The 24,549-nt window shown below is 54.0% G+C and overlaps 1 protein-coding gene across 7 annotated transcripts in view; it reads right to left on the reverse strand.

Annotated features, from left to right (window-relative positions):
• ZBTB7C (zinc finger and BTB domain containing 7C) overlaps positions 1-24,549 on the reverse strand; it is a 352,094-nt gene that overhangs the window by 101,808 nt on the left and 225,737 nt on the right. For 2 of the 7 annotated variants that reach the window (XM_027576936.2, XM_027576935.2), the window contains exon 1: positions 15,396-15,577. The exons of the other annotated variants lie outside the window; for them this stretch is intronic. The gene's annotated coding sequence lies outside the window, so the exon portion shown is untranslated. Of the gene's footprint in view, positions 1-15,395; positions 15,578-24,549 lie in introns of those variants that run through there. 7 annotated transcript variants of the gene reach the window in all.

Genomic DNA, 24,549 nt, shown 5'->3' on the forward strand with positions numbered 1-24,549 from the left:
TTCCATGAGCAACCCTGAGGCTCCCATGTCTTTGTGTCTTCACAGTCAGCCCGGACCCTGCCACCATCACCAGAACCTTCCCCTTCTCAGCAAACGCCAACCAGCTGTTCCTGCTGTGTATCATCAGCCTTCTACAATCTTCTGCAGCTGCTGCATCCCTCCTTTTTCCCTTTTCAATGCTGGCTTAACCCTCACTTAAAAATATATATGTATTTATGGTATCCCAATACCAAAGGGCAATTTTTAAAATGCACACACTAGAACCCCCACTCCATACTCACACTTACTCACACTACACCAGTTTCTCAGTTCCCTTTGAGCCAGGCATTACCCGTGTTTCCACCCATACAAATGCGATTGTGTACTTAGCTGCCTGCGGGTGGGCAGTCATTCGCATGGAAGCTTGGGCTTGAGCTCATCCTGCAGGGCGATGGGGTGGCCGGAGACACAGCAAGAACAGTGCTGTGAGCCCCCACCTGGCCAGGCAGGTGCCTTGGAGTCTGTGAAATTAGGGCTTAGAGGAGGGGGCTGAGGACTGTGGGGCCCTGGTGCCAAAGTGAGTGCAGAGAGAGGGAGAGGGCTGTGCCAGGCGCACGGGGGCTCTGCTGTCCTGAGGGCTCTGGGTGGCCATGGGGAGGCCGCCTCCTCCCCGTGCAGTGGTAGAGAGGCTGGAGAATTAAAGCGTGAGTTGACCTGTGCCTGGGGCCCCGTGAGACCCCACAGTCGCTGCTGGCCTTACAGTCTGCGGAGGTTTCCTGCACGTGCTGGGGCAGGTGCATGCAGCAGGGCGCTAGTGGATCTGGCGTGGAAAGGGGGATCTGCATGAACCACAGTGATGTCAGCACAGCCCAGTGGACGCAGAGCCCTGTGGGCGGCGCAAACTTTGCTCCGCTTCTTCTTTTAATGGTACTTCATGAATCCCCTTCCATGGTGCCGGGCAATGTCTACCTTTGTTTGTCCTTTTCAGGGTGTACAATACTCAACTCAGCGGATGGGAGAACACTGATATCACCATTCTCCGATTTGGGACTTCCTCGATTGTTACTCATTTTTTTCTCTCTTATGAAGACGTAGTGGTTATTTTATTTTATTTTAGAGGCACACAGACTGCTGGAGCCGGCTGTCTAGGGGGTGAGGCGGAGACCGTATATGCTGTCCTGCCCTTGTGCCAGGTCCCTGGTGGAAGGGGCCTCCAAGCACGTGTTGCCATTAACCCCCACAGCAGGGCAGTGAAAGCCGATTTCACTGAGAGGACCCAGAACAGCGCGAGGCTGGTGAAGGCTGGGAGCACAGGCATCGGGCTGACTTAATCTGTTACAACATGCTCTGGTGAAGCGTCTGGAATGGGCAGCAAAGTGCAAGGGGTGGAACCAGGGCGGGGGCATTCCGAGCGAGAGCAGACAACCAGAGGCCACAGGACTGTGAGCAAGATTTCCCGGGAATTGGGTGCGGGGGTGGGGGGGGTGGGGGCGGGTAGTGTTCCAGACAGCGTAGTTATCACAGCCCAGGATTCCCATCCAGCTGTCCATACAGTCCATCCCACACCCAAGAAAAGCCACCCACACCCCAGGCCCCCGCGGCACCGTGCCAGCTTCACTGAAGGTGCTCAGTAAACGAAAGAATGAATGAATGAGTGAATGAATGAAGGAACAAACAAGTGAGTGAACAGACACAATGGCGGCAGCTTATGTAACTCACAGTCTTACCCCACCCCCCAAACAGTTGGACTATTCCCTCTTAGACCCTGACTCCCTGCAGAGGGAAGGGGTGGGGCTGGGGGAGGCTGTCCCTGGGGCTTGGTCTGGACGGGCTGACCCCGAAGCTGCAGCATCTCCCTCCTGACAGCTGTGGCCTGGGTGGTGGGTCCCCGGGCATAGAGACCTCCAGCAAGCCTGCTGCCTATGTGTGTAGTTCAACATGGATAACTGACTGCTTTATGACCACCTGTTATGTTCTCGGCTCCATGCTAAGGGGCCGCAGGGGGAGGAGAGAGCCCTCTGGGATATACTTCCTATCTCCAGAGAAAGATGAGCCATATACAGATGGCAGAGGGCACAGAGATGAGCCACCCCCATCCCCCCTCCGAGACTCACTGGCGGTGCCGGCTACTGGGAAGCAGTCAGTGGTCAGCCCTCAGCTCAAAAGCACCGTAGCAGGACTGCCTGGGCTGCAGAGCCACCTGACCCAAAGTCATGCCTGTCCAGGGACGCCCACATTCAGTGACTCTATAAAAGGCTCTATAAAGGCAAGGCGCTTTGGCCCAACCTGGGACAAACCTGAGGGGGTCATTTTGCCTGCAAAGGTGCTGGGGCTGCCTCATCAGCTTCTCCTCCGTCCCTCCAGCTCCCTCCTTGAGTCTCTTGCTGGAGTCAATTCCCTGGGGCACTCCTAACTAACGTCCTCATACTGAACTCTGCCTTCTGGCCAGCTGCGCCGCCCCCCACCCCCCGGCCCCAGCCTTGGAGAAGCAGGGACTACAACACCAAATATAATTCATACAGTTGTTCTCAGCGTTAACTCTCTAGTTCAGACTCGAAGCGCTAGAAAAACAGCGGATATAGAAATAAATGCTGCAAGATGCTTCCTGAAAATAGTGCTCCTTAGCAATTATTAAGTTTTTAGTAATTAACTTGTAAAGCACAAATTCATATACATTAGAGTCTTATTTATTAATACGAACAGTTGCTTCTCTTGTATTTTATGTATGATGCTCAGCTCTGGGGTCCCTGATGGACAGGGGGTGGTGTAGCCTGGGGACAGTGAGATGGTTTCTTTCCTGCAGGGCTCAGCCAGCCAGGAAAAATGCCAATTAAGGCAAAGCTGTCTGCGAGGCATCATTTCAGTTGTCATGTAAATCCCATGACCTGGGGATCACAGACTGGGTACTATCTCCCCAACTCTCCAGGCAAACTGGGCCCCTTTAATTGGCATCCATTCCTTTGGGGCGTGGTGACCCCTACCTAGTAATGTTGAACTTTGCAGGGTTGAGGAAAGAACCAAGCAAAGTCTGCAGTCTGTCTGCCCGTCTGAGACCCCTGGGTGAGCCTGGGACGGGAGGAGGCGGGAATGGGTGCCCCTATGTGAATGCGTTAGGAGATAGTGGGTAGCATATACCTTCACCAGCAGCCAACAGCCTATGCTGGAACAGAATCTGCACCATAGTCCCCAGAGCCAAACAAAATGCAACCAACTATCTTGGAGAACCATGGTGTTTTGTTGCTAATTAGCTTTTTCAGATGCTTCCACTACTAAGTTATCGCTTATGTTATTATTGATCATTACAGATAGCTGGCTGGGTGCAGGGGATGGGAGAGAGTCTGCATGCCCATCCCTGCAGGCCTGGCCAATAGAGCCAGCTACCAGAAGTCCTACCAGTGTGAGGACCACAGGGTCTGGGGCACAGTGATGCAGGGGATTTGGGGGTGGTGGCTGGCTGGTCCCAGGACCTTGGGAATGAGGCCAGAGCACTTGCCCTCACTGGCTGAAGCACTGGAAATAGTCATGGGATACTGGTTGGTGTCTGTCAAGTTGTCTAAGCTGACCCTGGAGGAGCGGCAGTTCTTCAAGGAGCAGAGGTGAGGGGGGGCACCTGGATGGCTCAGTCGGTTAAGCCTCTGACTCTTGATTTTGGCTCAGGTCATGAGATCAGGGTGGTGAGATAGAGCCCAATGGGCTCCGCACTTAGCGGGGAGTCTGCTTGAGAGTCTCTCTCCCCCTCCCCGCTGTCCCTCCCCCACTCACACATGCTCACTCTTTCACTGTCTGTCTCTCTCTCTCTCCCTCTAAAAGAAATTAAAAATAATAATAAAAAAAAAGGAACAGAGGTGAATGAGAAAACGCAAAAGCAAAGACACCTCTTTACAAAGTGGAAAGGAAGGGTTTTAGAGTTAGCTGGGGAGAAAGCCCCTCACTGTCACCCCCTCTCCCAGCCCCTCTGCTCTATTAAGAGCAGCCGTGCTGGTATAGGGACAATCAGGAGGAAACCTAGGGCTCTTCCGCAGCGGTGGGAGGAGAAGGGCCAGGGTCCTGAGCAGAACACAGGAGCCACTGGGGAAACCAGAGGCTCTTGGTGGGGCTGGGGGAGTCAGGCCCAGAGACTGGCTGTATGGAAGTTCTGAGCTTAAAACTATTTCCAAACTGTGGCTAGTCTGTGCTAGATGTGGTGCATAATTTATCTTTTGAATTCTTTCATCAGCTCAGAAGGCAGCTATAATTTTCACATTGTACAGATGAATTAATCCAGGGCTCAGAGGTTCCAAGAAGTCCACAGTGACTGGGCTGAAGGTGGATGAGCGTGAGCTGAGACTGGAACTCAGGCTAAGGGATTCTCACCCGGTAAATGCTTCCTGCTGTTGAAGCCACAGAAGGGATCTCACTCCTGAATGGAATTCTGGACTCAGTACTGTCCCAAAGAACAAGGTTGCCAGCCCTCAAAGGTGTGTCTCCTCTTAGCTGCCTCCCAGACATCCATTCTTGCCCCCCCAACCCCACCCCTGGAGCCACTGGTTCCAACCCCCTTGCTGGGGAGCCCCCTTGATCCCAGGGAGTACAGACAGCCCTCTGTGCTGGGAAACCACCACTCAAAGCACCTTGTTTTGGGACTCTTCCATCCTGGTACTCAGGTCACAGCAGGCTGGGGAAGCATAATGGAGAGTGCTCCCTGTACCAATGCAATGGTTGCAAGAGGCCATTAAGGCCATGGCAAGAGTGTGGTCTTTGGGGTAGGCAGACCCATGTCCTGGCTCTGCCATCCGTGGGGAAGAACTTTTGGAGCAAGAAGCCCTTCTGACACCCTGCATTGTCTGCCTCTCCTCCTTGGTGGCCCCAGTGGACTTGGACATCCAGGGCATTGACCTGGCCCAGACAGCCCCGGGAGACACTGTCCAGCAGATGTCCCTCCGGTGTGGTGTGGCTGCACTGTGGAAGCCCACGGTGCATTCTAAGAACGTGTGACACAGAGAACCCTTCCCCTGGTGCTCTCCAGGCCAGTGATCCTGGCAGGGCCCTGCCAAGACCAGGGCACCCAGGGTGGACCGGCACGGGGCCACGAGCATGGCAACGCATGCTCTGGGAAGTTTTACACACTTGGCCAGGGCCATTCTCTGGTGATACATTGTTTTTAGAACATTTCATCTCTTCAGAGGGTATCATTTTTAAAAGTTTCCATACTGATGTTTTCGATTTCCTTTATTATTTCTCATGCTGATCGCCCCCTCCTTTATTACCTGCTCTGATTTGATACCTGGTAATAACTACTTTGAAAAACCCATGATATTATCATCCTTCACTATCATTGGGAAACTGACGGAGTCTGAGAGCAGACCAGGATTTTGTCAGAGGTCTAAGGAGTTTCTTATTAAACACACCAGAAGAACCGTACCTGTAATCTACTCTGGGACACCCTGGGACTTAAAGACAGCCCCATTGTGCTGTCCCCTTCTGTCCCCATCAGAGCAGAGCTCAGAGCCCAACCCTACCCAGCATGACCACCAGGGGCTTTAATCCAGTCACCTGAAACCAACAGTGGACTCACATCTCCAGTTTCCCATGGGGTGCTGCTCAGCTTATTTCCAAAATTTCAAATGGTTCCAGCCTCCAGGGGAGATCCTGGCCAAAGGATGCCCCCCCTTCAGCTTCATGTCACCTGCGGCCACCTGCAGAAATGGGCTATCATTATGCATCACCATTCATCCTGCCCAAATGGTGAAGGCCAACGCTTATAGGCTGGGCACTGAGGGCCTCTCTTGTTTGGTCCTCACAGCAACCCCAGGGGGTCTCATTCCCTTCTTACAAATGGGGAAACCATAGCACAGAGAGGTTAAGTAACTGGCCCAAGGCCACAGAGCCTGCAAACGACAGAGCTGCGGCTTGTACCTGGCCGGGGCTCCAGAGCCTCTGTGCCATACTGTTTCACCCTGAGGCCCAGCTCGGAGCACCTTGATGAAGCCTCTCCTGAAGGCTCTGCCTCTCACCCTCTGCTCTGACTCTGGATGGCACCATCATTCCAGACCACTCAGCCGAGTGCAACACTTGACTCTATAGAATCTTGCTTCATTTCAAGTTCTGGTCCTAACTGGGTAAATGGATGACAACGTTTGGAGGGCGAGGGCGAGAGTTGCATCCCTGTCCATTCTGGAGCCTGCACAGGGCCTGGCCACTTCCGTCCTTGCTGGCTAGGTGTCACCTGCAGTGGCCCCACTGACCACAGGGCAGTCTCTCCACCCAGGTCCCCACCCGCCCTCTCCTGGCTCCCTCCACAGGGGCTCACTTGGCCCGGTCTTTCATCCCAGCGCAGACTCAGGCTCTGGGTTGGCTGACGCTCAGCCTCTCTCTGCTGCCTGGGTCTGCAAAGAGTTCACCACCATGTTATTGGAAAGGCTTCCAAGAGCTGGAGGCCAGGTTCACTCAGAGGGTGCACCACGGGAGTGGGGGCGGAGGGAGGGCAGGGCTGGTGCGGGGGCGCACCCCTCCGCAGCAAGCCCCGACAGGAGAGGGCAGGGAGGAGGGAGCCTCTGAGTTGAGAACCCCGTTGCTGGCTGTGCACAGTGCCAGCTAAGGGACCCAGGCTTTGGGGCAGTGGGTTCCTTAGCTCTCCTCTGCAGAGCCCCTTAGCCCCATCTTTGCCCTCACTTATTCATTCCCCAGCCTTCCTCGGTCACCCTGAAGCAACCCCGTGGCCTGTAGACAGGGAAACCATTCTCACCTGCCTTGTTCTCTCTGAAGCACAGCCCAGGATGCCCTGGGTCCGGTCACTAAGCCTCCTCTCAACCCCTGCCCCTACCCCCTGGGGCCACGTCTGTGCCCAGGCATCACAAGGCGCTCGATGGAAGTAGTTCCAGAACGGAACTGCCCCCTGCTCTGCCCAGAGTTATGTATTCTCCCTTCTCCTCAGACCCAATGACCCACCATTAGAAACATGGGCTGGCACACCTCCTCTTTCAAAGACAGATGCCCTGCCAAGGGGGGTAACTTGGCAGCCAGTGTCTTCCACACCTTAATGTGAATTAGCACAAAGAGCTGGCTCTCTCCTAATAACTGGGTCAGATCATCAGAGGGAGAGGACTGAGTGAGAGTTTTGAAGGTTGGGGGGCGCGGCGGGTTGGTGACTTGGAACACAGAATAATTCCAGTTGGGCAGGCCCCAGGGGGTGGAGGAATTTGAGCTGCGTGAAAGAAGAGCATGCAAGCACCAGGAAAAAGTGGACAGTAAGTGCCTGTTTCACTGCCCTCCACAAAAATTGCCAACACGGAGTGAGGAAGAGCCAGGCTAGAGACGCTCAAGGTGGTTCATAACTCCCCGGTGTCCCCGTCACCTGGTCGGAAGCTCAAAGCTTAGGTAGTCAATGTCCTTAGTGTGGAATGTTCCCTGAGGACACACACACACACACACACACACACACACACACACTGTCCAAGGAAAACACAGCGATGCCCAGAAACCTACCCCAAACACGTGTCCCCAGCCAAGGAGGCCTCCCCGATCAGTAGAAGGTGGCAGATTAAGCCCGCTTCCTTCTATTGCAACTTCTACCCTTCTAGAATTTCTCCGTCTCTGCAGGTCCAGGCCACAGAGACATTAATCCCTATTCAAATGAGCCTTCAAGGTTCTTCCTTCATTAGAAGAAAAAAAAAATTTCTCAAAACCCCAAAGCAGGGCTCTCATGTCCTAGCAGTAAGCAGTGTGTGCATTCGCTAGGAAGGGAGGGAGAGGGCTCTGGGCCTCACCTGGCCTCTCTTGTTGGAAGGCAGAAATGCGACCCTGCCTTCCCTCCTCCCCCTCCCTGCAACAGCTTTCATAAACAGTGATTATTTCAGTCTTGGAGCACAGCTGTCCTGTGAATTGTCCAGTCAGGGTTATGGGGTGGGAGCCAAGGGCTGGAGCGTGGAGCTCAGATCTCCGAGGAAAGCAGCCCTCCCCTGCCCTCCTCCGCTGGCCTGCTCCATGCAGGTGGGAGTTGAGGAGGAGGGCGAGTCTCTGGCTGAGACCAGGGATGACAGAAGCATTTTCCCAGCAGCCAGATGAGGGCAGAGCCCTAGTGGGGGGAGGGTCGGGAGGCAAATCTTGCAGACAGGGTTGGAGGTGGGGTCGCCCTCCCTAACTACGTGCCATGAATTTGGGCCTCTCCAAAACACTCCTGCATGCAAATCAAGAGCCCTGAAATTGTACCTCTGGGGATTAACCTCAGGCTGCCTCTCTGGTTAAAATGTGCTGGCATATTGAGGACAGAAATGGAGTGTTAGTCAACTTGTCATCGATAGGAGGTATTTGGGAAATGTCCTCTGGGAAGGTGATGCTCAGAATTGTCATAGCTCAACTTCAGGAACCATCTACTCAAGGGATCTCTCAATTTTTTTTTACAGTTGTAGAAGCCCCCTTGTACAAAGAAAATTTTGTGCAAAAATAGACCCACACAGAACTGTTTTGGATCAGTTCAGTGAATCCCTTTAAAGAACACCAAACTAGGGGTGCCTGGGTGGCATGGTCGGTTGTGCGTCTGACTCTTGGTTTCAGCTCGGGTTATGATTGTGGGTTTGTGATCTCGGAGTCATGGGATCAAGCCCAGAGTCAGGCTCTGCACTCAGCAGGGAGTCTGCTTGAGATTCTCTGTCTCCCTCTGCTCCTCCCCCTGCTCTCTCTCTAATCAATAAATAAATCTTAAAAAAAAAAAAAAGAACACCAATCTAATCCAACTTCTCATTTTGAAAAAGGAACTCAAGGCCCAGAGAGGTCAACCTGTGTCCTCAGTCTCTGTCACAACCACCTTTCAGGCAAACTGCTCTCCTCTTCAGTTCTTCCCAAGTGGGGCCTGGGACACCTGTAATCTTTTAGAAGGTTTCATAGATGATCACCTTTAATTAGCTTTAGGAACTGCTGCATTAAGCATTGGTTTGAAGGTGAAGAGTAAATTAGTAGCAGAACCTGATCCCAGCAGCTCTTGGGGTCATACAAGCCAAAGTCGATGACAATGACTTCCCAGAAGCTACTGGAATGAATTTCTGGTACTGAGGTTTGCTTGTATTGAACATGGTGCCCCAGAATGGCCACTGACGAGGACTTCAATATGTTCTGGTGAATGGGTAATTTTTTGTAATCCTTGGCAGTCTTTCAAGCTAGGTGAGTTTCCCCATCCCTCTCAGCTCAAATTTATCTTTGTTAGGAGTGCTAGCCCCAGTCAGTCCCACAGGTATAAAAATGGGATAAAATTATTTCAGCATGGAGCTGAGCCACCAGGGGGAAATGGAGCACTCAGCCACATCAAGCAATTTTGGATGAATCAGTGGGTCTTGCCAGCAACTCAAGGCCCCAACAAGAAAGGAAGGAGGTGGTAGGATTGCATCGTCTAGCTGCCACTGGTTAAGATGTCAGGGCTCTCCAACAGTTTTCTTTGTGGTCCCAAAGGGGTCATTCCATGGGATAAAAACATCAGGATCTCTACTAAGTCTCCACTCAAAGCCCCAAACACTGAACAACTTGTCCAGACCCATTTCCATTAGGCCTATTTCTTCCCTCCCCAGGGCCTGGCTTTCCATCAGCAGCTGTAGCTGGAGAGAGTGGGGCTGAGGCCGTGGGCCCCACGGCCAGCTCTCTGGAGCATCCAAGCATGCCTTAGGAAAACAATGAGAACACCAACCCCTGTGTCACACCATGGGAGCCTGTAGTGTCCTGCAGAAACACACAGGGAAAACCTGAAGAGACCTCTGGGACATGCAGAGGAACCACCAGCCACGCAGGATGACCAAGAAGTCGAGATGGCTCTCACTACAAGTAGGGCAAGCAAATTCAACTAAGCGGGATCCAGAATGTTTCCTGGGTGTCGCCTCTTGGGGCACACAGACCCTCAGAATGTGTGACAGCTGTAATAAAAAGGCAGATATTATCAAGTGTTGGCAAAGATGTTGAGAAACTGGGATCATCATATACTGCTGGTGCGAATGTAAAATAGCACAGCCACTGTGAAAAACAGTCCGGCAGTTTCCCACGAGGTAACGCGTGGAGTTACCGTATGACCCGACATTTCCAGGGCTTAGGTAAACACCCGAGAGAAATGCCAACCCTATGTCCACACAAAAACCTGGATGTGAATGTTCGCGGCAGCATCATTTATAAGAATATAACATGGAAACAACCCAAACATCCATCCACTGAGGAATGGGTACATAAAATGTGGTCTATCCATATAAGGAATATCATTCACCAATAAAAAGCAATGAAGTACTGATACATACAAGTGGATGAGCCTTGAAAACATTATGCAAAGGGGAAGAAGTCAGTCATGAGAGGCCACATATTATATGATCCCGTTGATATGAAATGTCCAGAGTAGGCAAATCTATTTAGAGACAGAAGTGGATGATTGGTATAACCTAGAACTGGGGAGTTGAGAGGAAATGAGGAGCGACTGCTAAATAGGTACCGAGTTCTGTCTAGTAGGATGAAAATGTTCTAAAACCGATTGTGGTGATGGTTGCACATATGTGAATATACTAAAAGCCATTGAATTGTACAACTTTAAATGAGTGAATTATATGGCACGTTAGTTATATGTCAATAAAGCTATGTTATTTTTAAAAACCTAGAAAATTTCCAGGTATCTAGGTTCTGCTTACCAGATGCATCCTCTGCTAGACTTCCCCAAGGCTTAAGGAAGGTAGGCACCAACAAAAGCTGGGGTCACTGTCCCCTTGCCAGTGGCCTTCACCCATAACTTCACAAAGACCAACAGGCCAACCTGTTAGCTCCAGAAACAGCTTAACAGAATTGTCAGCCAGAATCCATAGCCGAAAAAGCAGGAGCCCTGGGAATAGGAGTGTGCCAAGTTCAGTTCTATGATATCATTTGGGAGGGTCACGTGTACATTTGCTTCTGGTTTGTATCTAATTTGAAATAGCCGACGTAGATCGTGTACTGTATTATTAGGCAATTTTTCCAGTTTGGAGTCTCGGTGTTGCTCCACTCAATTTGTTCAGAGGATGAACTCACTTCTCTGCTGATGCAGAACATCCTGCCCCAGGTTGCTGCCCTAGGAGGGGCAGGCTTTTGCCCATGCCAACTTTCCTATTCTGTCCTCCATGCGGATGCGAGCCAGGCCACCGTGGGGGAAGAGCTCTTACCCCAGAGGTGAAGCTTCCCTCTCTCTAGCTGGCCTCCTGCATTGTGGAGGGGGCGCAGGGGTGACTATGAGAGGGAAGGGGGCCGAGTGGACTGGTCTTCTTCCAGGCCAGGCACCAATGGGGGGGGGGCCTCCCCACGGAACAAAAGAGAGTTCGACAGAAGACAGCCCACATTCCTCTTTTTCTAAACACAGGCTCAAGATGTGCCGAGGGAAAGTTAAATTATGTGGCAATTTTCAAAGTCATCCACTGAAGATAAACTCTCCCTTCAAAGGAATTACTCATCTCACTCCATCATAATACCTCGGGGTCTATCACTATTCAAATTTATTAAGCAATGACATGCAGAATGTATTGTATAAAGGACCCGTTTCATCACCCCATTCCCCAAGCTATTTTTTTTTGTGCTAAGTCATGAGAAGTCCAACAAGTTAAAAGTCAAAACAAAAACTAACAAGCACGCATGTGCGCGTGTGCACACGTACACACACACAAATGGGAAAAAAAAATCCTTCGTGTAAGTTACTATGAGGCGGGCAGCTTCAGAAAGGAAAAACACAATCTCTGACTAATATGAAGGAGACTCCAAATCGCTCTTGGCAACAATCTCTCAGCCCCAGATCCCCCTCCCTCTATTCATCTCTGCAGTTCCCAGCCAAAGGAAAATAAACTGAACAGCTCTCTCCCTGGCCCAACCTGTAGGGTTGAGCAAGGGCTGAGCAAACAAACGTCCCTGTGCAATTATACACCTGTGTAATTGCTGCAAACACAGGACAGCCAGTTGGGTGCTCACCGCACTTACCAGGCTGGTAATCTCAATATCAGGAGAAAATGCCTTTATTCAGGCACCGACATCAAAACGGAATGCAGTATGATCTTGCGACCCCCAAACACAACAGATTTTAAAAAGGGGGGGGGCAGAGGGAGAAGGAAGAAGAAAAAACTGTCCTCCTGGAAAGAGTCGGCGTCAGTTCCAAAGAAGGAAGGCCCAGACATCACTCAGATGGGCTTAGCTTCAAGGCAAGATTTATCAGTTTACCTTCCTCACAAAAGTGAGAGTTAATTTTAGAGGTAGTGATCTTAAACCTATTACACCTATTCAAGATGGACGGAGAGTTAATAGGCCAAATGGCCTAGAATATTTATGGTTGCTCTGTTTCAAAGATTCATCTGCCACCATTTTATTAGGACAGATATGTCAGGTCAGCTAAAATGGAGATGGACAGGAGCATCAGGAAATGGCCCTGATGTGGGGGTACAAGCAGGTGGGACAGGGTCTTTGCCATTGAACCCTAAAACGCTCTGGCAGGCTAGTGTGGGCTGCTCCGAGAATTATGGATGGCCAAGAGACACGGCCTCTAGTGCTGGCTTTGCTACCAAGTCCTGGGAACACAGACAAGCCACCCCAATGGTCAGATGAGGGCTGGGAGTCGTAGCTCCGGCCCTGTGTATGTGTGGAAAGTGCCACCTCGGCCACGGAGAAGGGGCTGATGCATCGGGATGGTGATGCTCTGGGGGCAGTTCACAGCCCTGCTGGCCCTGCTCCAGAGAGGGGCCAGTCCTCCTGGAGGCTGCACAGCTTGTCATCTCCAGCTGGGATGTGCCAAAACTAAAAGCTCATCTCGGAACCCACAATCGTAAACTGGGATCACCAGAGCCGCAAGGGTTCAGAAAGCTGCCTGGATACTGTGCCCACTCCACAGCCTCCTTTTGAGCCCTGGTTGAGTCCTTGGGACTGCAGCATGGAGACGGCTCATCCTTGCAACTGTCCACTCCCCTCTTCACCCAGGCCTCCCGCCCCTTCTCCTTCTCCCAGGTATTGTCTCGTTAAATCCACTCCATCAAAATAAATAAATAAATCCACTCAGTCCCCACTGAAGGATGTATTACTGCTATTCCCATTGACAGAGTGCAGGGACCAGGTCGGACTTCACCTACGGAAGTCCTTAGCACTTAGCATGGTGCCTGGAATCACACATTAGACAATACAGTAGTTGTTGAATAAATGACTGGTTGAGTGGAAGGAAACTAAGGTTCAAAACAGTTACTACTGTAACACTTACATATTATTTTGTGTTGTGCTAGAAATATTCGGGCGATTCCTGCCTTCCCAATTGGAGTATAAGATTCTAAAGGATGTGTGGTATAATGGGCAGCTTTGATTCCCGGCTCTGTCACGGATAAGCTGGACTTAACCCCATTAAGCCTCAGTTCCCTCATCTGCAAAGTGGGACTAGTGGTTCATATCTGACAGGTGATGGCGGTTACAGGAGATAACGTGTGCCAAGCACAGTCTAGCACCTGGTCTCTGAATGTTCCATCCCCTCCTCCCCGCCCCGTAGCCTCCTAACCTCTCTGGTTTACTGCCGGCACCACCACGGCAGGATAGGCCTTGAGCTCTGCTCAACCTCCTGGCCTTTGCTCTTTCGGTCTTCCTCCTTCAACGTCCTGCCCCAACACCATTTCTGATCAGAAGCCCTTCTTGACTCTGGCTGCCGAAATGTCTGTGCTCAGATTCCAAAGGGGCTCTCCTGGCAGTCGGTGGAGGACAGCCTACTTGCCACCTAGTTTCACTATTCTGTGCAAACCTCATCTCTCTGTGTGGATGCACCAAGGTGGGGGCTCAGTACTGAGTCTTGTCTGCATCTCTCCAAGGTCTCGGAGGTGCTTGGTGGGATCCAAATCTACCAATTTCATGAAGTTCTGGAACCCAGGCTGGTGTGGCACTGGTGTCCCATGGTTCTGGGTAAGGAGCACTGGATTCAGCGGGACCCCTGGGCCCCAGTCCCTCCTCAACTGTAAAATGCAGATGATGAAGACACCTGCCCTAAAGTGCAGTAGTTCGGGAGAGTTTAGGAGAGTTTAGGAAAAGGGTAGCAGACACCAGCCCCAAGAGACAGAACACTGGCTGACCCCGGCTGTTTTTTTGGAGGGGGGAGATGGCTTTCTTCTCCCTTTCAGCCCAGGTTGGGCTTTAAGGCCCAAAGGCCACAGCCGGGTTACTTTCCTTTCCTGGAGATCTATCCAGAGAAGGTTCCTGACCCTTTAATCCTCCAGGACATCACAGGGTGAAGGAGCGGAGCTTAAACTTGAACCTGGCAGGGCCTTCCCCCTCCCTCCCACAAAACATTGTATCCACTCTGGAGAAAACTGCCTGGTTGTCTCAACCACTTCCTTTACATTTTCAAAATTCTGCATTTAGAGGGACTGGAAGGAGTATGCCAACAGTCGGCCAACGAATGGTGGGAACGGGGCTGCCCCCGGTGCAGCCAGGCACCAGGGGTTAAAAGAAAGAGTGCAGTCGTCCCCAGCCCACCTGCCCACAGCCAGGACAAGAGAAGCCGGAAACTCAGGCGGGCAACTGAACCGGAATGCACCCCGGAGCCCTCAGCACAGGCACGCGGAAAACTGCGCCCGCACTCGGGACGCTCGGCGCGGGGCTCTCCGCAGAGTGCTTCCCCGGCCAGTCCCGCCGCCCGCCGTCGCGCCCGCCGCAGGGAACCCGGCACCGGCAGGGGTAGGGGCGCGCACAGCCGCTCCCCGCCGTCCCGGGGGCTCCGAGACCCCCGCTGGCCTCGGCAGCCGGAGGGAGTCGTCCTGCCCACCCGGCGCAGACCGGAGCGCCGGGAAGGTTCCCCCCGTCCACCCAGCTCCGCCCGGCGGCGGTTCGAGCCCGGGGATCGCGACGCGACTCCCTCCAGCTCGCCCAGCGACTTCTGCCAGAGTCCCCCGTTTCATTTCAGCCCCTGTCCGGACCTCGACTTCTGCCCCGAGTTGTCATGGTTTTTGTTTCCCCCCCAAGTTTTGCATCTGACACCGGGGAAGCCCAAGCTTTTTTGGAGGGAGGGCGTTTAAACGATCCGTGTCTGTCCGCCACTCCCTTCCGGAGCGGCCCTCGCGCCTCGCTGTCCCCTCTTCCCGGCCACCGAAGGCTGCCCGCGGGGGCGGAGGGGCACGGAGCAAGCCAGGAGAGTTGCCCTACGGAGTTCCAGACTCCCTCCTGCGTTCGGCCGGGAGGGACACTGCCGCGAGCCCCGCCGTCAGCCCCCCGGGGGGGGGGGGCAGCCCCGGTGTCCCCGGCACGGCACCCTCGGTCTGGCCCCGGCGCGGGTTTGAAATTGCTGCCGTCGCCGCCACTCCTATCCGGCCGGTGGGAGCGCACGCCCGGGGGCCAGGGGGTCCCCGCAGCACCCGGAAGGGGTCCCCTACCCTCCCCTCCGCCGCCCCGCCGTCCCATCTCGGGCCCAGCTCCCAGCCGCCCAGGCCTGGCCGCCGCACACCCACCTGGCCGCCCCGGGGGCGCCGCGCTCGTGCCCGGGCCGTGTCCTGAGCGCCGCCAGGGTCCCGGGCTGGGGATCCACGCGGCAGCGCTGCTCAGGGGAGCCTGCCGCAGCCGGCGGGAGGTTGTCATTGATTCGTGCTGGGCGAGTTAAGCCATTCCAGGAGTGGTTTTGAGAGAGCACTCCCACCCCTCCCTCCAACCAAAGTATTTGGCAGGCAGCCCCTGTCGTCCACCTGTACTGCTAAGCGCGGGACAAGGACCAACTTCACCAGCGACGCTCTGTGCTTCACTTTATAACACGTAAATGAAGCTCTTTTGTAAAGGTAAAGCAGAAATGAAAGCAAGGGTGGCAGAGGATCCCCCCCCCACCCCGCCCCGTCCTGGGGCTCCTCGTTTATTTATTTTTCCCTCCAATATTTCACAAAATGCCTTACCACTTATCTCAAATCAGGGCAGCTTTTTATTATTATTGTTTTACTCAATTTTGCCTGTCTTTTATTTTTAGAGGCAATTTTATTTCCATTTGCCTGAAACCTAAGTCCAATAAAATTACTAGAATTATGTTTTCTTCTCGAAGGGTCTTGAGCGTAACTTCACCAAATCAAACCCTGCACGGGGGCACATCCGAGTGGCAAATAAAAAAGAGGAAAGTGCAGGAAGTACGAGGCTCGGAACTGCAGCTCCCTCCCCGGGGATGTCCAGCTGGGCTTGGCCCACAGGGAGTCCGGGGGCCTGAGGTGGGGGCGCCCACTGCCAGGATGCCCGCACCACAAACATGTCATACAAGCACTCCACTGCTTTGTCTCCATTCTAAGACTGACTCAGAAATGCCAACCAGAGATCCAACAGTCCACATTTGGGGTGGGCCAACCACCAATCACAGAGAGGTGTGGCTCCATCACCCTCTCTCAAGCTGTTCCTTAAAGCCACACACTATACCCTTTTTGAAAATTGCCAGCTGGGGAGGCTCCTGCCCCAATCCTCCCTCTTTCCCCTGGAACCTTCTTTCACCTGGGGAGGGGGGGGATCCTCATTAACCCCTTGCTGCCTAGGCTGGCTCTCCTCAGAAACGGGGGAGGAGCCAAGGGGAGCTCTTCTTCCCTGGTGATCAGAGGCCTCCTGTGCCACGGAGAATCAGCACAAAACGAAGACCAATCAGAGTTCTGGCTCTCTGGGGCCTCTGCCACCCATCCAAGGACAGGCCACTAGCCATAAAGCACCCCAAAGCCAAAGGTGAATCCCACAGGTCGGTCAGCCCATGAAGGTCAAGAACCCCAGGAAGACGGTTCAGACTAAAACATCTCCTCCAACAAGTGCCCCCTGCCTAAAATTCCAGTGTTAGTGATTCATTCCTTTGTGGGGCACACCCTGCAGAAAGCCTGTGCCAGGCAGGCAACATTGCTTCAGGAAGGCAGGAAGGGTCTCTCTCTGTGCTTCTAAAGCTGTCAATACCCATGGGGGGGGGGGGGGGAGAGCGGGAATGAGTTGACCAGGCCCTCCTTGCTCTGGTGGGAGGGTCACGGATGGCAGTGTGGAGAGACAGAGCCAGGGAGGCGTGCAGTAGGAGTGCAGACGGGGTGCAACATCAGGGAGTCAGTCACTGAAGTTCAGAAGGAGAAGCACTTAATAGGGGCAGGTGGACAATTTCCAAGATTGGGTGACTCCATAGCTTTTTATCAAAAACCACGTATTCCCGGAACACCCAAGCCAAAGAACGAAAAGTCAAATCCCTTTGTCCACAAAGTCACTAATTAAATATCCAATCATGTGGAACTCCATACTCCACCCCCAGACCTGGTAGGTGAAAGTGCCAACACATGACCTGGATGGAGTCAGTCGGTATCAATCCAGAAGTGTTTGTCGTGCACCCATAAGGGGTTTACCTCAATGGTCTGGGTGGAGGTGGGGTGGGGTGTGGTGGGGTGGGTGCAGAGGGGTGCCACCCTCAGAGCCTCATGTCTTGTGGGGAGATAAAGCACAGGGGTTTGTCAGTGTGGGGCAGAGGACCTACAGCCCTGTGCAGGGTCTTTAAGGAACAACAGGGTGCTAGTTCTGCAGAGCAGATAAGGAGCCAAGAGCAGACACGAAGACAGGGCTCATCGGGGAAAGGGCTGTGAGAGGTGGGCCGGGCAGGTCTGGACATTTGTGCTGCTGTGAGCAGGAGGGCATGTCAGGTGCAGGACTGAAGGCTTGGGCAGGGGGCAGCTGGCCAGGTTTAGAAGGCTCTCCCAGGGAATACAGCATCAGGTTGGGGTCTGTGTGGTGGAACCAGTTTATGGATGCAGCTTCAGGCTGAAAGAGAGAATGCAGGGCAGGGCCTGCTTGGGAGGGAGGGAGGGAGGGAGGGAGGGAGGGAGGGGGAGGAAGGGAGGGAAGGAGGAAGGGAGGGAGAATTGGAGCACCTCTCTCAAACCCAGCTGGAGCTGGATGTGGGCAGAGGGGTGGTGGAGGGAGGATGCCAGGAGGGGTGGGGGAGAGCTGCAGTGCCTAGCCCAGCCTGCCCCCAGGCGGCCCCTCCTAGCAGGGCTCCAGCCCTGACCTGAAGGAGTGTCTGAGTAGGCCAGTGGGTGGTGCCAGGGCCGAGGATACTGCAGCCAAGAGCCTGGGGGGAGAGCTGGCCGCTGGCCAGCCCACCGGCTGGGTCCGGCAGTGGACAGTCAATGTCATTCCTCCCTCCTCCCTCCCCCTTAATCACTGTCTGTGTGTGCCCAGTTGGGGCACACCCTTCGGAAGGGCTCCAGGCAAAAAGTGGGAAGCCCTACCCTACGGCCCCTCCAGCCCTGCCTCCTTGTTCTCAGTCCCTGTGGCTGGTGCCTCCTGGGGACAAGAACATAAAGGAGTCTCTCGAGGCTGGGGTGGGGGAAGGGGACTGGGGAGGCTACCAAAGCCACCCACAGAAGGGGCTCTGGGCTGGCCAGACTCTAGATCTGTTACTGTGCATTTCCTTTTGGGATGTGGCTCCTTCCTAGGCCCTCTTTGGCCCCCTCCCTCTGGCTCACCCCCCTCCTCTCCCAGCTCTTTCCCACCCCACCCTTCTTCCTGGGTCAGGTCGGTCAGAGCTCTTGGAAACAGGCTGGCTTACAGACGCCTTGCTTTTCACATCTGCCTCCAAACCCACAACTCACTCTTGTTCCAGGGAGGATGAAAGCTCCTCCTTCAACCACCCAGCATGGCTCCGAAGGCAAAACAGAAGCCCAGTGAGCACATCTGCTACCGTCTTAACTTGAAACTTTAGTGGTGCCTGGCCATCAGTTGTGACGGAGGCATGCAGATGGCTTCTGAGCGAGCGTGCACACATACAGACTGTGTGCACGTGTATAGAGAGGTGGATAAGGAGATGAACGGTGCTATCCAGAAACAGTGAGAGCTAATACCTATTGAGGGTCTACCCCACCTACTTCATCCCTGCAACCACACCTTGAGGTAGATCCTCTTATTTCCCCACGTTACTGTTGAGAAAATGGGCTCAGAGAGGTCTTACCACTTGTTCAAGGTCACGGGACTTGATGAATTATAAAACTGGACATGACACCAGAGTCTTCAGAACTCTGGTGCCCCAGGGCTGCTTCTGGGGCTCAGCTCTGGCTCTTTTCTAGCTCCTACAGCTGGTTCTCTTAGGAGCAGTTTGCTTTGCTGATGTGTACCTCAGTTTCTCCAGCTGCTGAACAGGCAGGCTGATGACTCTTCCCGAACCAGGAGGCTATTATTAGCCAGGAAGAGGCTGAGATGGGGGGCGGACTGGTAAAAAAACTCTGGAGCAAGTCTTCCCTAGAGAATTTGCACAGCACTGGGCTTGAGTATTACTCAAGCCGGAAACTCAGAGGCCCCCTTGCTGCCTCCCTCTCACGCCAGCTCTGCACGCCACCCCTGCCAATCCATCCACCTGCGAGTTTATCTCCAAAATAGATCTCCAGTCCATTCTCTTCCTCCCACCTCCTCCACTACTGCCCTTGGCTGGGCCACCATCCCTCTCACTCTGACCTCTGCAGGGACCTCCTCACTGGTCCTCCTGCTCCCACTCCCATCCTATCCCTCAGCCCAGTGCCACAGGGCTGCCTACGTAATTTTAAATGGTTTTATCACAGGGCACTTAAAATGCGATCCAAACTGTTCACCATGGCCCATGAGGCTCAGCAAAATCTCTGTTCCTCTCTCTAAGCTCACCCCTGCCTCCCGCCCCATCCTCTGGTAGGGTTCCTTTTCCTTCCTGTTGTGGGACTTTGCATGTGTGGATTCCTTGACCTGACACACTCTCCCTCTATGTCAGGTCTTACAGAAACATTACCTCCTCAGACAAGCCTTTCTTGACCACCACAGATAAATTAGAGACCTCCCCCACCACCATCTATTTCAGACCCTCTCTCAAAGCACTCAAACCACTTGCATACTTTTATTTAACTGCTTGCCTACTGGATTGTTTTTTGACTGCCCCTCCCACTAAAATAGAGGCTGCTTGTGGGCAGGGACCCCATGTGTCCTTTTCACTGTGGGTACCTGGTATGCAGTAGACTCCTGGCAAATATGTGGGGGACAAAGGTTTGTTGAGAGAACCCCAGGTCTGGGAAACAAGTCGAATGCATCTGGTCCTACCTCTGCCACTGCTGGGCTGTGTGCCTGTGGGGATGTCACCCGGCCTCCCAGGTCCTCAGCTTCATCCTCTGTTAGTGGGGACAATTGATGAGATGAGAGGATGACCCAGAACTTTCCCAGGTCTGGTGCTCTGCAGTTGGGTTGGCCTTCATCCTCCAAGAACTTGCAAGTGCCGATAAATGGACGGAAAGAGAATCCCGGCCATGCTATACTTTGGATGGCTTCGAGAAGGCTTTGCCTCTCTTGTCCGTCCTGCTGACATATTTTAGAGAAGTCAGCTTGTGAGGACTTTGCATGCTCAGGGCCGTGACTGGCCACCACCCCCACCACACACGCCGCCATGCAAGCATGGAAACTGGGGCTTGTCCAGAGAAAGCAGTTACCTTGGTGAGAACCAGCACCAAGTCAGGACTGACCTTCCGGCGGGGTGTGGGGGTGGGTTCCACCCCAGCAGCCATGTGCCCACAGCACACCAGGTTTGAGACCCGACCTCCGATGATGTCAACCTCTACACATGCGGTGTTTTAACTTTCTGTGGCTTTCTTAAACCTGTTACCCTTCTTGGCCTTCACAACAACCCTGGAGGGCAGACGAGAAGGGATTTTTATTCTCACTTTGCGGATGAGGAAACTGAGACCCAGATCGAAAAAGAGAGTGAGTGGCAGAATGGAGACCTTTGAAATCAAAGAAGAAAAACTCTAGTTTTCCTTCTATATATACACGGACATACATTTCTTTCTATATATGGGTATACATTTTTAAGAGAATATGAATATATATGAAATATATTTGAAAAAATATACATGAAATTCTCCCTGATTAGAGAAAATCCGTGAAACAGCGGGGAGCAGGCCATTCATAATCACAGCATCCTAGATAGGAGAGTATCTGTCGCATCATAGCAGGTTAGGGCTGTCAGTCCTGTAGGGTTCCTTCCCCCACCTCCACCCCCCCCCCCACCGGAGTCAACACAGTTTCCATCTAACACGCCACCTTGTGTTTCTTAGGTGCTCCACAAATGTTTAATTAAATTTGGAGGAAAACTGAGAGAAAACTCAACCCATCCGGCTGGAGCAAGAGGATGGCTCTTGGGGCACACCAGCCTCTGCCTACGTGGCCCTGTAGCTTCCCTGTTCTGAGGACAAGCCAAGCCCTCACTATCCTGAGCTCCCTGTTCGCACTATTATCAGGAGGGACTTTACTGTAATCAGAGGCTCTACCACTTTGATCCGCAGACCAGATTTCACTGAAATGTATTAAAATGCCGATTTGAATAACAACACCAAGAACAGAGAAGGAGCCCCCAACGGAATCTGAGCTATGCGTTAACAGCCCTTCCTACGGTCACAAAGGTCATCCAGATCTATTGGCTGCCAACCCACACCACATTCTGCCACCATGTTTTCAGGGTGGAGGGGGCAGACCCAGTCATCCAGAACCTACTGGCGGTTGGCCAAACTCCTGGACCAAACTCTTCCAACTTCTTCAAGCACACAGAGGTGATCCAGAGAAGTGGAGCTCTGTGGCCGGCCAGCCTTTGGCTGCCCCATCCTGTGGGAGCTGGAAGGTGAGAGTGGGGCCCAGAGGGGAGGCCCGCATACTTGGAGCTGCCTCCTACTTCTCAGGTGTGCTGAGAGACCAGCCAGAGCTTGTCCTGACCCCGGGCCCTCTGAGGAGAGGTGCTGGCTGAGCACAGGGTGCCCGAAATGCTCTCTTGGGGGAAGCAAGGGGGAAGTACCCCCCACCTGGCTGGGCCTCAGGGAAGGGCTCAGAGTCTGGCTGCCCCTACAAGAGACAGGGTCCCAGCCCGCCGCTGCTCACAGCCTGAGGGCCCCAGGGCTGCCAGGACCTCGCCCTCCTCCCAGGTTGTACTGGGTGACACAGTCAGATACCCACAGCAGGAGGAGGGGAAAGCGCCAAGAGCTTGGGCTCCCCTGGCCGGGGCTCTGGGTGACGGGGAAGGTTGCCTCGGAGCTGGGAGCCTAGGGGAGGAGGACGAGGGCTCAGCCAGGACCTGGCCCAGGGGTCAGTGGGGGGAAAGGGGGCCGCTCAACGGGGCCAGGGCAGGCGGGTTCCTCCACCCTCCTCCTTCCCGCCCTCCCCTCTTCCCTTCCTCTGCCAGGTCTGTGGCGACTGCCTGTCTGTGGCCCCGCTACTCCAGGCTTTGGCTAGGAAGTGGTGAGCACATCCACATCTGCCCGTCCTCACGGAGCTGACCTTCTAGCAGGGAAAGACAACGACCAGACAACTGTCTGCCATGAAGTCAGGTGGGCGAGGCCATCACTGTCTCTCAGCCAGGTCCTTAGTGGGAGCACTTTGTGGCCTTCAGCAGCCTCTCATCTCATTGAACAGAGAGACCGGGAGAGCAGGGATTATAGCTCCCAACAGAGTGAGGAGATGGGGGTGCAGGCGGGGTGCAGCCCCCTGCCTCCTGGCTCAGGGCTCCCAGAGCTCTCCCTCCACACCAGCGCAGTCCTCTATAGATGTAGCTACAAGGCAAAACTCTGTGCTTCCAGGGATACGTTTTTAAAGGAGGTATTTATACTCAGAAAACTAAAAAGACAAAACAAAACTAAGAACCTCAACCTAGACACACAAGTAACCCCCCTGACATGAAGTGACAACCCCTAAGACAGGAGGCTGTGGGGCTAGACAAGCCTGGGGAGCTGAGGGCCAGCTGCGCTGGCCACAAAGCCTGGCCTCGACCCAAGTTCTCTTTAGTGAGCATGGTGAACGTTGGCCTGTCCCTACAGGGTCCCCGCAAATGTGTGAGGGCCCCATTACCCAACCAGGTCGTTGGCACCCTTTGGGCATAACAAATACTCGCTGGAGGTCCGTAGGTCCTTTCTCGGGTGTCTGACCAGGAGGAGGAGGATGGGGAAGATGAGGGCAGGACTGTGTGTGCATGCGTGCGTGTGTGTGCGCGCGCGTGCACAGGCGTGCGTGTGGGTGTGCGTGTGTGCGCGCGCGTGCGCACAGGCGTGCGTGTGCGCGCGCATGTGGGTGTGCGTGTGTGCGCGCACAGGCGTGCATGTGAGTGCGTGCGCACAGGCGTGCGTGTGTGTGCGCGCGCGCGTGGACAGGCGTGCGTGTGTGGGTGTGTGCGCGCACAGGCGTGCGTGTGCGTGTGCGCGCGCACAGGCGTGCGTGTGGGTGCGTGCGCACAGGCGTGCGTGTGGGTGTGTGGGAGTAGGGGTACTGCGCAAGAGGACCGGTGGTTGGAAGGGTGGGCTGCCGAGCTGGGTGGGGGAAGGGGCGTGCCCCAGAAGCTTCTCCGTTGGAGGAAGCAGTGAACAGGTTCTGACACCTGCCCGCAAAGCATCTGCTCTAACTGGCTCTGGCGTGCTCAGGCAGAGGTTAGCCTCACCCTGAGTGCTGGTCAGCATGCCCCTGCCAGGGGCTACTGGGCATGACCAGGACAGCCCACAGCCCTTCCCCAGGGCCAGACAAACTAGCCCGGCGGGAAGGTCAGCATAGTGACCTTCACCATACTGTGAGGGTGGCCGGGACCTTCTCTTCGAAGCTGGCATTTTCCATAGGTCAAGGTTAGGCTTGTAAGGTGGACGGGAGAACAGGGCAGGACTGAATGGCCACTGTGAAGATCAAAACAAGGGCCTGCCCTCCTATAAAGACCTCATCAAAGAAAAGACTCACTGTTAACCCCCGAGGACAGGAAAATAATCATAATTGTGGTAACCGCAAGCATTGTGCTGAGAACCTTGCATCGTGTTATTTGGTTCAGTCCTCGACAACAAACTATGAAGTCAGTACGTGATGACTCCCCTTCCACAGAATGGCAGCTCAGAGTCAGGATTTGAACTCAGGTCACACTGACCACCTCTAAGACTCACTTTTAATCCTGGGGAACGGCATTAGGTTGCTGAGAGGGTTTCGGGGTTTCGAGCGGAGTGGGAGAAACCGGAGTGAGACAGAGGTAAGAGCAGGGCTAATGCCTCAGACCAGGCTGTCGACTGGGGCTGTAGGTGCCATTTGGCGCATCTCGAAGGGGATGCTAAATGGCCATCTGCCCAGTGTGGTCAGCAGGCTCACCGGTTCTAGGACAAACACAATCCTGGAGTCTTTGCCAAAGACTTTGGGCTTCGTGGCTGAGGAGGAAAGGGGCCACAGCCCGGGTTGTGTGCTGTGTGGGAGTTTGGGGTGCTGTGGTCGAGGCAGGATGTGGGTTTCCGAACCTCCGCTAGAGTTTCTGGGCAATACGAATTCCTGGGCCCCGCTGCAGGCCCACTCAATCAGAATCTGAATCCCCAGTCTCCGTGCTCAGACTCCCAGGGGATGCACGCTGATGTGGCAGAAGCAATGGTGGCTGGTGGCTGGCAACTGGGTGGTGTGGCCTTGCTGAGTCAGCGCTGGGACGCGTCACTGTCACTCGTCCTTCAGGTGTGTGTCAGGGGTGGGGGCGGGGGGGAGGAGAAGGTCTTCCAGCAGCTGGATTGCATCTGCATTAAGCACATCACCGCACAGCTCCGTAGAAAGCCAAGGAAGGCCCGCACCAGTGTGCAGGTGACTGTCCCTACTCTCGGACACTCGGCCTCTTCCCTCTTATGG

Source organism: Zalophus californianus, chromosome 14, assembly GCF_009762305.2.
Source record: "Zalophus californianus isolate mZalCal1 chromosome 14, mZalCal1.pri.v2, whole genome shotgun sequence".
NCBI classification, from domain to species: domain Eukaryota; kingdom Metazoa; phylum Chordata; class Mammalia; order Carnivora; family Otariidae; genus Zalophus; species Zalophus californianus.